This window comes from Pleurodeles waltl, chromosome 12 (assembly GCF_031143425.1).
Source record: "Pleurodeles waltl isolate 20211129_DDA chromosome 12, aPleWal1.hap1.20221129, whole genome shotgun sequence".
Taxonomy (NCBI): domain Eukaryota; kingdom Metazoa; phylum Chordata; class Amphibia; order Caudata; family Salamandridae; genus Pleurodeles; species Pleurodeles waltl.
Genome location: NC_090451.1, coordinates 40,573,582 through 40,589,313, shown reverse-complemented (window position 1 = coordinate 40,589,313; position 15,732 = coordinate 40,573,582).

Sequence of the window (15,732 nt, the reverse complement as noted above, 5' to 3'; positions counted from 1 at the left end):
CGCTGATCCTGCCGCCTTCTCGACTGTTTTCCTGCTTGTGCATGCTGTGGGGGTAGTCTGCCTCCTCTCTGCACCAGAAGCTCCGAAGAAATCTCCCGTGGGTCGACGGAATCTTCCCCCTGCAACCGCAGGCACCAAAAAGCTGCATCTCCGGTCCCTTGGGTCTCCTCTCAGCACGACGAGCGAGGTCCCTCGAATCCAGCGACACCGTCCAAGTGACCCCCACAGTCCAGTGACTCTTCAGCCCAAGTTTGGTGGAGGTAAGTCCTTGCCTCACCTCGCTGGGCTGCATTGCTGGGAACCGCGACTTTGCAAGCTTCTCCGGCCCCTGTGCACTTCCGGCGGAAATCCTTCGTGCACAGCCAAGCCTGGGTCCACGGCACTCTAACCTGCATTGCACGACTTTCTAAGTTGGTCTCCGGCGACGTGGGACTCCTTTGTGCAACTTCGGCGAGCACCGTTTCACGCATCCTCGTAGTGCCTGTTTCTGGCACTTCTCCGGGTGCTACCTGCTTCAGTGAGGGCTCCTTGTCTTGCTCGACGTCCCCTCTCTCTGCAGGTCCAATTTGCGACCTCCTGGTCCCTCCTGGGCCCCAGCAGCGTCCAAAAACGCCAAACGCACGATTTGCGTGTAGCAAGGCTTGTTGGCGTCCATCCGGCGGGAAAACACTTCTGCACGACTCTCCAAGGCGTGGGGGATCCATCCTCCAAAGGGGAAGTCTCTAGCCCTTGTCGTTCCTGCAGTATTCACAGTTCTTCAGCCTAGTAAGAGCTTCTTTGCACCAACCGCTGGCATTTCTTGGGCATCTGCCCATCTCCGAGCTGCTTGTGACTTTTGGACTTGGTCCCCTTGTTCCACAGGTACCTTCAGACAGGAATCCATCGTTGTTGCATTGCTGATTTGTGTTTTCCTTGCATTCTCCCTCTAACACGACTATTTTGTCCTTAGGGGAACTTTGGTGCACTTTGCACTCACTTTTCAGGGTCTTGGGGGGGGTTATTTTGCTAACTCTCACTATTTTCTAATAGTCCCAGCGACCCTCTACAAGGTCACATAGGTTTGGGGTCCATTCGTGGTTCGCATTCCACTTCTGGAGTATATGGTTTGTGTTGCCCCTATCCCTATGTTTCCCCATTGCATCCTATTGTAACTATACATTGTTTGCACTGTTTTCTAAGACTATACTGCATATTTTTGCTATTGTGTATATATATCTTGTGTATATTTCCTATCCTCTCACTGAGGGTACACTCTAAGATACTTTGGCATATTGTCATAAAAATAAAGTACCTTTATTTTTAGTATAACTGTGTATTGTGTTTTCTTATGATATTGTGCATATGACACTAAGTGGTACTGTAGTAGCTTCACACGTCTCCTAGTTCAGCCTGAGCTGCTTTGCTAAGCTACCATTATCTATCAGCCTAAGCTGCTAGACACCCTATACACTAATAAGGGATAACTGGGCCTGGTGCAAGGTGCAAGTACCCCTTGGTACTCACTACAAGCCAGTCCAGCCTCCTACATTGGTTGTGCAGTGGTGGGATAAGTGCTTTGAGACTACTTACCACTCTTGTCATTGTACTTTTCATAAGAGAAAAATATACAAAACAAGGTCAGTGTATATACACATAGCCAAAAAGTTTTGCATTTCCTCTTTTCACTCTTTTCTAAGTGCTGAAAAGTACTTCTAAACTTTCAAAAAGTTCTTAAAAGTTTAAAAAGTTTTTTCTGTCTTTCCAAAAAGTTCTGAAAACTTTTTTTTTTCTCTTTATCTATCACTTTAACTCTCTCTAAAAATGTCTGGCACAGGCCAAAAAGTTGAACTGTCCAAACTTGCATATGATCACCTTAGCTGGAAAGGAGCAAGGAGTCTCTGCATAGAGAGAGGTTTGAGTGTAGGGAAGAATCCTTCCTTAGAACTGTTAATTAATATGCTTAGAGTACAGGATAAGGCCATAAGTGCCCAATCTGTAGAAAAAGTAGCTAATGGTTCTCAATCTGATCCAGGGACTCCCCCAGGAAAAGGTTCAGGAAAGAAACTTCTCAGCCTGCCCATTACTAGACAGTCTAGCATAGTTGGTACAGAGGTTGAATCACATCATACTGATGATGTGCTCTCACATTATACTGGTAGCCAAGCTGTTAGGGTGCCCTCTGTAAGGGACAGGTCTCCTTCTGTTCATTCCCATCATACCTCTGTATCTAGAAATGTCCCTCCCACCCACCCTGATGACAGATTGTTGGAAAGGGAGCTCAATAGATTGAGAGTGGAGCAAACCAGACTGAAGCTCAAGAAGCAACAGCTGGATTTGGATAGACAGTCTTTAGAAATAGAGAGGGAAAGACAGAAAATGGGTTTAGATACCCATGGTGGCAGCAGCAGTATTCCCCATAGTCATCCTGCAAAAGAGCATGATTCCAGGAATCTGCATAAGATAGTTCCCCCTTACAAGGAGGGGGATGACATTAACAAGTGGTTTGCTGCACTTGAGAGGGCCTGTGCTGTACAGGATGTCCCTCAAAGGCAGTGGGCTGCTATCCTATGGCTATCATTTACTGGAAAAGGTAGGGATAGGCTCCTTACTGTAAAAGAAAATGATGCTAACAATTTCCAAGTTCTTAAGAATGCACTCCTGGATGGTTATGGCTTAACCACTGAACAGTACAGGATCAAGTTCAGAGATACCAAAAAGGAGTCTTCACAAGACTGGGTTGATTTCATTGACCAGGCAGTGAAGGCCTTGGAGGGGTGGTTACATGGCAGTAAAGTTACTGATTATGACAGCCTGTATAACTTAATCCTGAGAGAGCATATTCTTAATAATTGTGTGTCTGATTTGTTGCACCAGTACTTGGTGGACTCTGATCTGACCTCTCCCCAAGAATTGGGAAAGAAGGCAGACAAATGGGTCAGAACAAGAGTGAACAGAAAAGTTCATACAGGGGGTGACAAAGATGGCAACAAAAAGAAGGATGGTAAGTCTTCTGACAAGGGTGGGGACAAATCTAAAAATGAGTCTTCATCAGGCCCACAAAAACACTCTGGTGGGGGTGGTGGGCCCAAACCTTCCTCTAATCAGAACAAGGAAAGGAAACCATGGTGCTATTTATGTAAGATAAAAGGCCATTGGACAACAGATCCCAGTTGTCCAAAGAAAGGCACCACAGCTCCTACCACTACAACCCCTACTGCTACACCTAGTGTCCCTACTAATAGCAGTGGTGGTGGGAGCAAACCAACTAATAGCCAATCCAAGGGAGTAGCTGGGCTCACTTTTGGTAATTTAGTTGGGGTTGGTCTGATTAGGGAGACCACAGAGGCTACTTTAGTCTCTGAAGGGGCTATTGACTTAGCCACTTTGGTTGCTTGCCCCCATAACTTGGAGAAGTACAAGCAACTAACCCTAATAAATGGTGTTGAGGTCCAGGCCTACAGGGACACAGGTGCCAGTGTCACAATGGTGATTGAGAAACTGGTGCACCCTGAACAACACATACTTGGACACCAGTACCAAGTAACCGATGCTCACAACATAACACAAAGCCACCCCATGGCTGTTGTAAATCTCAACTGGGGGGGGGTATCTGGTCCAAAGAAAGTTGTGGTAGCTTCAGATTTACCTGTAGACTGTCTATTAGGGAACGATTTGGAGACATCAGCTTGGTCAGATGTGGAGTTGGAGGCCCATGCAGCAATGCTGGGCATCCCAGGGCATATTTTTGCTTTGACAAGGGCTCAGGCCAAAAAGCAAAAAGGACAGGGAAGCTTGGATCCTGGAACAATGGACCAAGTGCTCCCTAAAGCTAGGGCTAGTAGAAGCAAACCACTTCCTACTATCCCTCCCTCTACAGTGGATTCTACTTCTGAGGAAGAAGAATTCCCTCCCTGTGCAGAACCTACACCAGAGGAGCTGGAAGCAGACACTGCTGAGCTTTTGGGTGAAGGGGGGCCTGCCAGAGAGGAGCTGAGTGTGGCACAGCAAACCTGTCCCACATTAGAGGGTCTCAGACAGCAAGCTGTCAAACAGGCTAATGGGGATGTCAGTGACTCACACAGAGTTTACTGGGAGGACAACCTCTTGTACACTGAGCAAAGGGATCCTAAACCTGGAGCTGCCAGGAGATTAGTGATTCCTCAGGAGTACAGAAAGTTCCTCCTAACACTGGCACATGACATTCCCTTAGCTGGACACCTGGGTCAAATGAAAACTTGGGACAGATTGGTACCACTGTTTCATTGGCCTAGGATGTCTGAGGACACAAAAGATTTTTGTAAGTCCTGTGAAACCTGTCAAGCCAGTGGCAAGACAGGTGGCACTCCAAAGGCACCCCTTATCCCACTGCCTGTGGTTGGGGTTCCCTTTGAAAGGGTAGGGGTTGACATAGTTGGCCCCCTTGACCCTCCTACTGCTTCAGGCAATAGGTTTATCTTGGTGGTAGTGGACCATGCCACAAGATATCCTGAAGCTATTCCTTTAAGGACCACTACAGCTCCTGCAGTGGCAAAGGCCCTCCTGGGAATATTTTCCAGGGTGGGCTTCCCAAAGGAAGTAGTATCAGACAGAGGAAGCAATTTCATGTCTGCATACTTAAAGGCCATGTGGAAGGAGTGTGGTGTAACTTACAAGTTCACAACACCCTATCATCCACAAACAAATGGACTGGTGGAGAGATTTAATAAAACTCTCAAAGGCATGATTATGGGACTCCCTGAAAAACTCCGCAGGAGATGGGATATCCTTCTACCATGCCTCCTTTTTGCCTACAGGGAGGTACCCCAGAAAGGAGTGGGCTTCAGCCCCTTTGAACTTCTTTTTGGACACCCTGTTAGGGGTCCACTCACACTTGTAAAGGAGGGTTGGGAACAACCTTTAAAAGCTCCTAAGCAGGATATTGTGGACTATGTACTTGGCCTCAGATCAAGGATGGCTGAGTACATGAAAAAGGCCAGTAAAAACCTTCAGGCCAGCCAAGAGCTCCAGAAGCAATGGCATGATCAGAAGGCTGTTTTGGTTCAGTACCAACCAGGGCAGAAAGTGTGGGTCTTGGAGCCTGTGGCCCCAAGAGCACTCCAAGATAAATGGAGTGGTCCACACACAATTGTTGAAAAGAAGGGTGAAGTCACCTACTTGGTTGACTTAGGCACTGCCAGGAGTCCCCTTAGGGTGCTCCATGTCAACCGCCTGAAACCCTACTATGACAGGGCTGATCTCACCCTGCTCATGGCAACAGATGAGGGACAGGAAGAAGACAGTGATCCTCTACCTGATCTCTTCTCTTCCACAGAACAAGATGCTCTTGTGGAAGGGGTAGTTTTGGCTGATTGTCTTACTGCTGAGCAGAAAGATAATTGCATAAATCTCCTAGGACAATTTTCAGAACTCTTCTCCATTGTGCCAGGCACCACTTCTTGGTGTGAGCACACTATAGATACTGGAGACAGTTTACCTGTCAAAAGTAAGATCTATAGGCAGCCTGACCATGTCAGGGACTGCATAAAGCAAGAAGTTCAGAAGATGTTGGAACTAGGAGTGGTTGAGCACTCTGACAGTCCATGGGCTTCTCCTGTGGTACTGGTACCAAAACCCAATTCTAAAGATGGAAAGAAGGAAATGAGGTTTTGTGTAGACTATAGAGGTCTCAACTTGGTAACCAAAACAGATGCTCACCCTATACCCAGGGCAGATGAGCTAATAGATACACTGGCATCTGCCAAGTATCTAAGCACTTTTGATTTGACTGCAGGGTATTGGCAGATCAAAATGTCAGAAGATGCTAAACCTAAGACTGCATTTTCTACCATTGGAGGACATTACCAGTTTACTGTAATGCCTTTTGGTTTGAAAAATGCACCTGCCACTTTTCAGAGGTTGGTGAACACAGTCCTGCAAGGGCTGGAAGCTTTCAGTGCAGCATATTTGGATGATATAGCTGTCTTTAGCTCCAGCTGGGATGATCACCTGGTCCACCTTTGGAAAGTTTTGGAGGCCCTGCAAAAGGCAGGCCTCACTATCAAGGCTTCAAAGTGCCAGATAGGGCAGGGTAAAGTGGTTTATCTGGGACACCTTGTTGGTGGGGAACAGATTGCACCACTTCAGGGGAAAATCCAAACTATTATTGATTGGATTCCCCCTACCACTCAGACCCAGGTGAGAGCCTTCCTAGGCCTCACTGGGTATTACAGGAGGTTCATTAAGAACTATGGCTCCATTGCAGCCCCTCTTAATGACCTCACATCCAAGAAAATGCCTAAAAAGGTATTATGGACAGCAAACTGTCAGAAAGCTTTTGAGGAGCTGAAGCAGGCCATGTGCTCTGCACCTGTCCTGAAAAGCCCTTGTTACTCTAAAAAATTCTATGTCCAAACTGATGCATCTGAATTAGGAGTAGGGGCAGTCCTATCACAACTTAATTCTGAGGGCCAGGATCAACCTGTTGCTTTTATTAGTAGAAGGTTGACCCCTAGAGAAAAGCGTTGGTCTGCCATTGAGAGGGAGGCCTTTGCAGTGGTCTGGGCTCTGAAGAAGTTGAGGCCATACCTGTTTGGCACTCACTTCATTGTTCAGACAGACCACAAACCTCTACTTTGGCTAAAACAAATGAAAGGTGAAAATCCTAAATTGTTGAGGTGGTCCATATCCCTACAGGGAATGGACTATACAGTGGAACATAGACCTGGGAGTAGCCACTCCAATGCAGATGGACTCTCCAGATATTTCCACTTAGACAATGAAGACTCATCAGGTAATGGCTAGTCTTATTGTCCTTCGTTTGGGGGGGGGTTGTGTAGGAAAGTACCATCTTGCCTGGCATGTTACCCCCATTTTTCACTGTATATATGTTGTTTTAGTTGTATGTGTCACTGGGACCCTGGTAACCCAGGGCCCCAGTGCTCATAAGTGTGCCTGTATGTGTTACCTGTGTAGTGACTAACTGTCTCACTGAGGCTCTGCTAATCAGAACCTCAGTGGTTATGCTCTCTCATTTCTTTCCAAATTGTCACTGACAGGCTAGTGACCATTTTTACCAATTTACATTGGCTTACTGGAACACCCTTATAATCCCCTAGTATATGGTACTGAGGTACCCAGGGTATTGGGGTTCCAGGAGATCCCTATGGGCTGCAGCATTTCTTTTGCCACCCATAGGGAGCTCTGACAATTCTTACACAGGCCTGCCACTGCAGCCTGAGTGAAATAACGTCCACGTTATTTCACAGCCATTTTACACTGCACTTAAGTAACTTATAAGTCACCTATATGTCTAACCTTTACCTGGTAAAGGTTAGGTGCAAAGTTACTTAGTGTGAGGGCACCCTGGCACTAGCCAAGGTGCCCCCACATTGTTCAGAGCCAATTCACTGAACTTTGTGAGTGCGGGGACACCATTACACGCGTGCACTACATATAGGTCACTACCTATATGTAGCTTCACCATGGTAACTCCGAATATGGCCATGTAACATGTCTATGATCATGGAATTGCCCCCTCTATGCCATCCTGGCATTGTTGGGACAATTCCATGATCCCAGTGGTCTGTAGCACAGACCCTGGTACTGCCAGACTGCCCTTCCTGGGGTTTCTCTGCAGCTGCTGCTGCTGCCAACCCCTCAGACAGGCAGCTGCCCTCCTGGGGTCCAGCCAGGCCTGGCCCAGGATGGCAGAACAAAGAACTTCCTCTGAGAGAGGGTGTGACACCCTCTCCCTTTGGAAAATGGTGTGAAGGCAGGGGAGGAGTAGCCTCCCCCAGCCTCTGGAAATGCTTTGTTGGGCACAGAGGTGCCCAATTCTGCATAAGCCAGTCTACACCGGTTCAGGGACCCCTTAGCCCCTGCTCTGGCGCGAAACTGGACAAAGGAAAGGGGAGTGACCACTCCCCTGACCTGCACCTCCCCTGGGAGGTGTCCAGAGCTCCTCCAGTGTGCTCCAGACCTCTGCCATCTTGGAAACAGAGGTGCTGCTGGCACACTGGACTGCTCTGAGTGGCCAGTGCCACCAGGTGACGTCAGAGACTCCTGCTGATAGGCTCCTTCAGGTGTTAGTAGCCTTTCCTCTCTCCTAGGTAGCCAAACCCTCTTTTCTGGCTATTTAGGGTCTCTGTCTCTGGGGAAACTTTAGATAACGAATGCATGAGCTCAGCCGAGTTCCTCTGCATCTCCCTCTTCACCTTCTGATAAGGAATCGACCGCTGACCGCGCTGGAAGCCTGCAAACCTGCAACATAGTAGCAAAGACGACTACTGCAACTCTGTAACGCTGATCCTGCCGCCTTCTCGACTGTTTTCCTGCTTGTGCATGCTGTGGGGGTAGTCTGCCTCCTCTCTGCACCAGAAGCTCCGAAGAAATCTCCCGTGGGTCGACGGAATCTTCCCCCTGCAACCGCAGGCACCAAAAAGCTGCATCTCCGGTCCCTTGGGTCTCCTCTCAGCACGACGAGCGAGGTCCCTCGAATCCAGCGACACCGTCCAAGTGACCCCCACAGTCCAGTGACTCTTCAGCCCAAGTTTGGTGGAGGTAAGTCCTTGCCTCACCTCGCTGGGCTGCATTGCTGGGAACCGCGACTTTGCAAGCTTCTCCGGCCCCTGTGCACTTCCGGCGGAAATCCTTCGTGCACAGCCAAGCCTGGGTCCACGGCACTCTAACCTGCATTGCACGACTTTCTAAGTTGGTCTCCGGCGACGTGGGACTCCTTTGTGCAACTTCGGCGAGCACCGTTTCACGCATCCTCGTAGTGCCTGTTTCTGGCACTTCTCCGGGTGCTACCTGCTTCAGTGAGGGCTCCTTGTCTTGCTCGACGTCCCCTCTCTCTGCAGGTCCAATTTGCGACCTCCTGGTCCCTCCTGGGCCCCAGCAGCGTCCAAAAACGCCAAACGCACGATTTGCGTGTAGCAAGGCTTGTTGGCGTCCATCCGGCGGGAAAACACTTCTGCACGACTCTCCAAGGCGTGGGGGATCCATCCTCCAAAGGGGAAGTCTCTAGCCCTTGTCGTTCCTGCAGTATTCACAGTTCTTCAGCCTAGTAAGAGCTTCTTTGCACCAACCGCTGGCATTTCTTGGGCATCTGCCCATCTCCGAGCTGCTTGTGACTTTTGGACTTGGTCCCCTTGTTCCACAGGTACCTTCAGACAGGAATCCATCGTTGTTGCATTGCTGATTTGTGTTTTCCTTGCATTCTCCCTCTAACACGACTATTTTGTCCTTAGGGGAACTTTGGTGCACTTTGCACTCACTTTTCAGGGTCTTGGGGGGGGTTATTTTGCTAACTCTCACTATTTTCTAATAGTCCCAGCGACCCTCTACAAGGTCACATAGGTTTGGGGTCCATTCGTGGTTCGCATTCCACTTCTGGAGTATATGGTTTGTGTTGCCCCTATCCCTATGTTTCCCCATTGCATCCTATTGTAACTATACATTGTTTGCACTGTTTTCTAAGACTATACTGCATATTTTTGCTATTGTGTATATATATCTTGTGTATATTTCCTATCCTCTCACTGAGGGTACACTCTAAGATACTTTGGCATATTGTCATAAAAATAAAGTACCTTTATTTTTAGTATAACTGTGTATTGTGTTTTCTTATGATATTGTGCATATGACACTAAGTGGTACTGTAGTAGCTTCACACGTCTCCTAGTTCAGCCTGAGCTGCTTTGCTAAGCTACCATTATCTATCAGCCTAAGCTGCTAGACACCCTATACACTAATAAGGGATAACTGGGCCTGGTGCAAGGTGCAAGTACCCCTTGGTACTCACTACAAGCCAGTCCAGCCTCCTACAGGTTGGTGAAAAGAAATGTATAAAACTGACTATTTGGATCCTGGCCATTTGGCACCAGTAGATGTTTATGTACTTAATGAACCTTTCTTAATTTTTATATCCCTTTTCTAGGTTCCTGTACCACAAAGCTTATGTAAATTACCATAAATGTGAGGATTAGGTATGGATTTATGACGTATTTGAGGTCCTGACGAATCACACCAAGATCTGTGTAGACTTATTTCAGTCAGAAACATGTTGACCTTCTAGATTAGGGCAGCGTAGGAACTTCCCACTCTGCCATACATATACTTCATCCCTAGACTACAGGGTTCTTGGACATAAAGGGGGTCATTCCGACCTCGGCCGGCGGCGGAAGCCGGCGGCCTGGCTGGGACCGCCAGAATACCGCTGCGCGGTCAAAAGACCGCCGCGGGTATTCTGGGTTTCCCGCTGGGCTGGCGGGCGACCGCCAGAAGGCCGCCCGCCAGCCCAGCGGGAAACACCCTTCCATGAGGATGCCGGCTCCGAATGGAGCCGGCGGAGTGAAAGGGGTGCGACGGGTGCAGTTGCACCCGTCACAATTTTCAGTGTCTGCCTGGCAGACACTGAAAATCATGGTGGGGCCCTGTTACGGGGGCCCCTGCAGTGCCCATGCCATTGGCATGGGCACTGCAGGGGCCCCCAGGGGCCCCACGACACCCCATAGCGCCATTCTGTTCCTGGCGGCCAAAACCGCCAGGAACAGGATGGCGGTATGGGGGTCGGAATCCCCATGGCGGCGCAGCAAGCTGCGCCGCCATGGAGGATTCCCCAGGGCAGCGGAAAACCGGCGGTACACCGCCGGTTTTCCGTTTCTGACCGCGGCTGTACCGCCGCAGTCAGAATGCCCAAGGGAGCACCGCCAGCCTGTTGCGGTGCTCCCGCGGTCGTTGGCCCTGGCGGTTTTTACCGCCAGGGTCAGAATGACCCCCAATATATGAATTAGTGAACAGGGTAAGACAGACATTATTCTTACTTCCCCTGACCATTTCTATTATTTTAATCTTGACAGAGGCCCATACTCTTAATAAAATACTTTATTGCAGGGTCCTTCTGGTCAATTTTATACATTTCTTTTCACCAATCCCACCACCCACCATCATTCTCGGTAACGGTCTTCATAAGATCTCCAGTAAAGCGACACCACGAGGGGCCCGTCAGACATTGCAGCACCGGTCTGACGAGGAGCAAAGCCCGATGATGAAGCATGTCACCAGTTGGTGAGTGAAGGCTCTTGTTCCTGATATAGGTTATCTACAGGGACTGCTTTGGATCACCCTTATACATGGGTGAAAATCCATACAGATATATTTATTTTGGAACTGTGCATCATTTGTTCTACGTGGTCTCTGAAATGCCTGGCAAGTAGCACTGTTGCCTGACAGCCTCCAGGCCATCAGGGAAAGCTGCTTCAACATCACCATCGGATGGAGTTCCTCCAGCGGTCCACGGAGCATGTCTTGACTCCTCAGAAGAAACAGCGGATAATTGCATGTCAGTGCTAACAGAAGCGGAAACCATGGTTGTGCTTTCCACACTGGGGTGATTAGGATCACTTCTGCTCTCTGGCATTTCACTTGAGAGGCCACTCTCAATATCATGCTTAATGGGGGAAAGGCGTAATTCAGATGCCTGTACCAGTCCTGAAGAAAAGCATCTGTCGTCATCGCTTCTGGATCTGGTCTTCAGCTGAAGAACCTCCCTAGCTGACGATTCAGTCAAAATGCGAACAGATCTATGTAACAACTTCCCCATGTGTCTTGAATCAGAGAAAATAACAGAGGATGCAGTTTCAAATCGATGGGATCCCTCAGAAGTCTGAATTCCAATCTGCTATAGTGTTGGACTATCTCGGCATATACTCCGCCATCACTATGATATTGCGATCCAGGCAAAGGTGCCAGAAGTCCTTGGCGGTCTCAGCCAGGAGTCTGGACCTGGTTCCTCCCAACTGGTTGATATACCAGACCACTGAGATATTGTCCATCCTCAATAGGATGCATCATGATATCTTCTTTAGGGATAGAGCCTGGATAGCGAAGGATCCTGCCAACAGTTCCAGACAATTTATGTTCCTCTCCAGTTCATGAGCGGCCCATCTGCCTCCTGTGAATGCATCTCCACAAGGCGTGCCCCAGCCCCATTGACTGGAGTCTGATTCTATGATGACATCTGGCTGAGAACCAAAAACTGGTTTGCCATTCCACGCCTCGACGTGTTCTAACCACCACTGCAGTTCTGCTCTGACCTCCGAAGATAGAGGAACCTGCTCTGAGTAAGCTAAGCCTTTCCCGAGGTGCTGAATCTTCAGTCTCTGCAAGACTCGATAATGCAGTTGTGCCGGAAACACTGCCTGAATGGATGAAGGATGGAGACCCACCATCCTTGCCATCTGCCGCAAGGACACAGCCAATATGGAGAGGGATATCCTCAATTCTTTATTGATGTCCCGAATTTTTGCTTTGGGGAGCAGAAGCCTCGCTTTGACAGAATCCACTAGAAATCCTAGAAGCTCTATGGACTGAGATGGGACTAAGCTGGATTTCTCCTTGTTGATCACAAATCCTAAATCTTGGAGAAGACTGATTGTCAGCTGGAGCTGCGCGATCACCCTCTCGCAGGATTGCGTCATGATCAATATGTCGTCCAAACAAACAATTGTACGTATTCCCTTCTCTCTCAGGCAAGCTATCACAGGCTTCATAACCTTGGTGAAGCACCACGGGGCTGAGGCCACTCCGAACTGTAGCACCAGGTATTTGTACCAATGGTCTTTCCATTGACACTGTAAGAAACACCTGTGGGGAGGAAAAATGGGAATGGTCAGAAACGCGTCTTTCAAGCCCAGTCGGACCATCCAGTTGTCTTCTTGAAGAAGGTCTCTCAGGAGGTGAATACCCTGCATTTTGAAGTGTCTGTAAACAATCCAGAAACTGAATTTGCTCAAGTTCAAAACCAGTCTGTGACCTCCTCCTGTCTTTTGTACTAAAAGATATTGCTGCAGAATCCTTGAGGATGGGGATCACATTGCTTCAAGGCCCGTTTCTGCAGCAATTCTCCTACTTCTGCATCTATAAACTTTTCCTCTTGTTGGGAATAATTGAGAGGTTTTGGAAGCCATTGTTGGTAGGGGGATTGGAAAAACCCTTGGACTGTCTTAAGAACCCATGCATCGCGAGTTAGTAAGCTCCAGTTGTGTATACACTGTTTGACCCTGCCCCCCCCAAAGGAACGTTTGATAAATCGAGCGGTCTTAACCGAGTTGCCAGAGGGATAGTATCCCCTTGAACCTCCGCCAGGTCTTGATTTGTTGTATTGGGCTCGAGAAGGGAAGAAGGTTCACCCTCTAGTGGAGTCTGGATATCCTCCACGTTGATGTCCATATGCCCCTCTTTGGGGGGCTTGCAAAGATTGATGGCCTGACGAGTGGACTCTACCTCGCCTGGCCCTGATAAAAAGATTTGGGTGAAAAAAATTTTTCAAGGAAGTCTGAGCCTTGTCCAGGGCTGTGAAGGTACTGACGTACTTCCCCAATATCCTTAACAAATTTTCCCCCGAAGAGAAGTCCGTCAGCTAAGGGGCCCGCTTCCGCTGGTGTCATTTCTGCAAGTTTAGCGTCTATTCGCATGAGAATAGAATTTCGGCATTCCGTTGATATCGCACAATTGGCGTTCCCAAGGAGGCAGATGGCATGCTGAGTCCACCCAGCCAGAAAATCAGGGTCGATGAGATAACCTCTCTCTTTAGCGTCATCTCTGGGATCTTCGCAAGGAGACCCACAACGTCCAGCATCTTATCCTGGCATGTTTTCCATGCCCTGTTGATTCCCTTCTTAGGATTTCTGGAGTATGTCTTTAAGAAGGTTGTGATGCTGGGGTCCACCTCCAGCGCAAGCACCACCTTGTCCAGCAGGTCTGTTTGGGACATTCTGCCCTGAGGCGATTGCGCACCTCCTTATCAAAAGGTTTTCACAATGTATTATGTATGTAATCGTCCGCCTCTCGCTCAGGGGCCCAGTCAGAAGACCTAGGATGGATGATGTCCTCAGGGTCGAAATTAAAGGGGGTAGAAGGAGATGGATTACGGGGAGAAGATCATCTCTTTTTGTCTTTATGGCAGCGCGATCGATCATCCCCTGAACTCCGAGTCAACAGACTGGAAATCAGTATCCGAGAAAGAATGAGTGCACTTGGTGTTGGGCACGCAGTACTTGTGATCTTCTGTGGGTTTCTGCTCCAGGGAAGAGAGAACCTCCTCATGAGGCCAGTGCTTGGATTTCATCTGATATTTGCGAGGAGCGTCCGAAGACTCTCCTACGGAATTCGAGGAAGCAGGAGTTTTGCGACTTTGCGCTTTGGCAAATAAGTGCAGTTGGGCTGCAATGCTGCCGCTAGGGCAGAGGTCTTCAAACTGGGGGGGTGGGCCCCCCTAGGGGGGCCTCAAGTGATCCCAGGGGGGCGGCAGACTCTAGCCAAAAGAAGCATTATACAGATAACAGGCCTTTGTTTTGAGCAGAAGCATGTTTTTGCATTTTTAAAAAAGGTAACAGTACTTAACTGCAGTGTTTAAATAGGTCTAGACATATTTAAACATTGCCATCTTCATAAAATAATGGTGAAAAATTCTGAGGGGGGGCCCATGATTTTTATTTTTCAACTGAGGGGGCGCAGCATTAAAAAGTTTGGAGACCACTGCGCTAGGCCTTATTAATAGATTGTTGAACGGAGGCGTCCAAGGCCTGAAGTGGGTCTACATCTTCATTGTACTCCGTAACCTCCTGAGTACCCTCTTCATAATAGGCCGCCCCATCTAAAGAGGTTCCTATCTGCCATTACTGGAAACAATCACGGTCCAAGTCACACTTGGCGTCAGGGGGAGCAGCCTTAAGGTGCAAGGATTTAAATGAACAGATGGAACAATAATCTGCCACAGCAGCTGACTCTTTGTGCCCCTCAGGCAAGCCTGTGATATTATTGCAGCCCACACCTACTCTGGGGATCTGGACATTTCAAATTGAGCCAGACGTTTAACCGAGTCTGCACCCCGCTCAAAATCAATAAATTTGGACTTGCAATAGATTCACTATTGCAGCCTCTGCCAAGGCGTCTCACTCGCGCTCTGACAGCTCGAGCACACGTGTTGCCTACCAACGAACGCTGGCTGTCAACAAAACAATTGCCGGACTTGCGCATAGCCCAATCTAGAAATAGCCTCATCGGGCTCCGCGTGATTCCTTTGTGGCTCGTTCTTGGCCGAGATTAGAGAAGGCTCTGATCCTTCGTGCCCGCGAATCAGTTGGCACAATAGAGAGGAAGGGGCTACCTAAACCGCAGTAGCGAGGTGAGCGCACCGTTTGGCAGCGCAATGCTGTGCTCATGGTTAATACCACAGCTAAAGTCTAGGTCACTCTTATACTGAAGCACCTTATACTGAAGCACCAATTCACACATGTTCCGTGCCAATCCTGTTAAATAATTTCAAAATAAAGGCATGAACCATAAATCATACTTATCTTGTATGGAGCAGCAAAGAAAGAGGAAGTTATGGCAGCGTTTAGGACTTTTGAAGGGTCAACTCTCATGGGCTTGGTGGATGGACACAAGGCATAATGGGATACGTACTCTATGGTTTTATGTACGTTATTAATAATTTGACTGGCTGCTGTTTTAAGAGTAGTAAAGAAAGAAAAGCATAATCTGAGTGTCCAGTTCTGACATAGAATTAACCCCTTCGCTGCCAGGCCTTTTCCCCTCCTGTGCTGAGCCTTTTTTTGGGGGGGCTATTTGAAGCAGTTCGCGCTTAGGCCCTCATAACCTTTTGTCCACATAAGCTACCCACGCCAAATTTGTGTCCTTTTGTTTCCAACATCCTAGGGTTTCAAAAGGTACCCAGAGTTTGTGGGTTCCCCTGGAGGAGACCAAGAACTT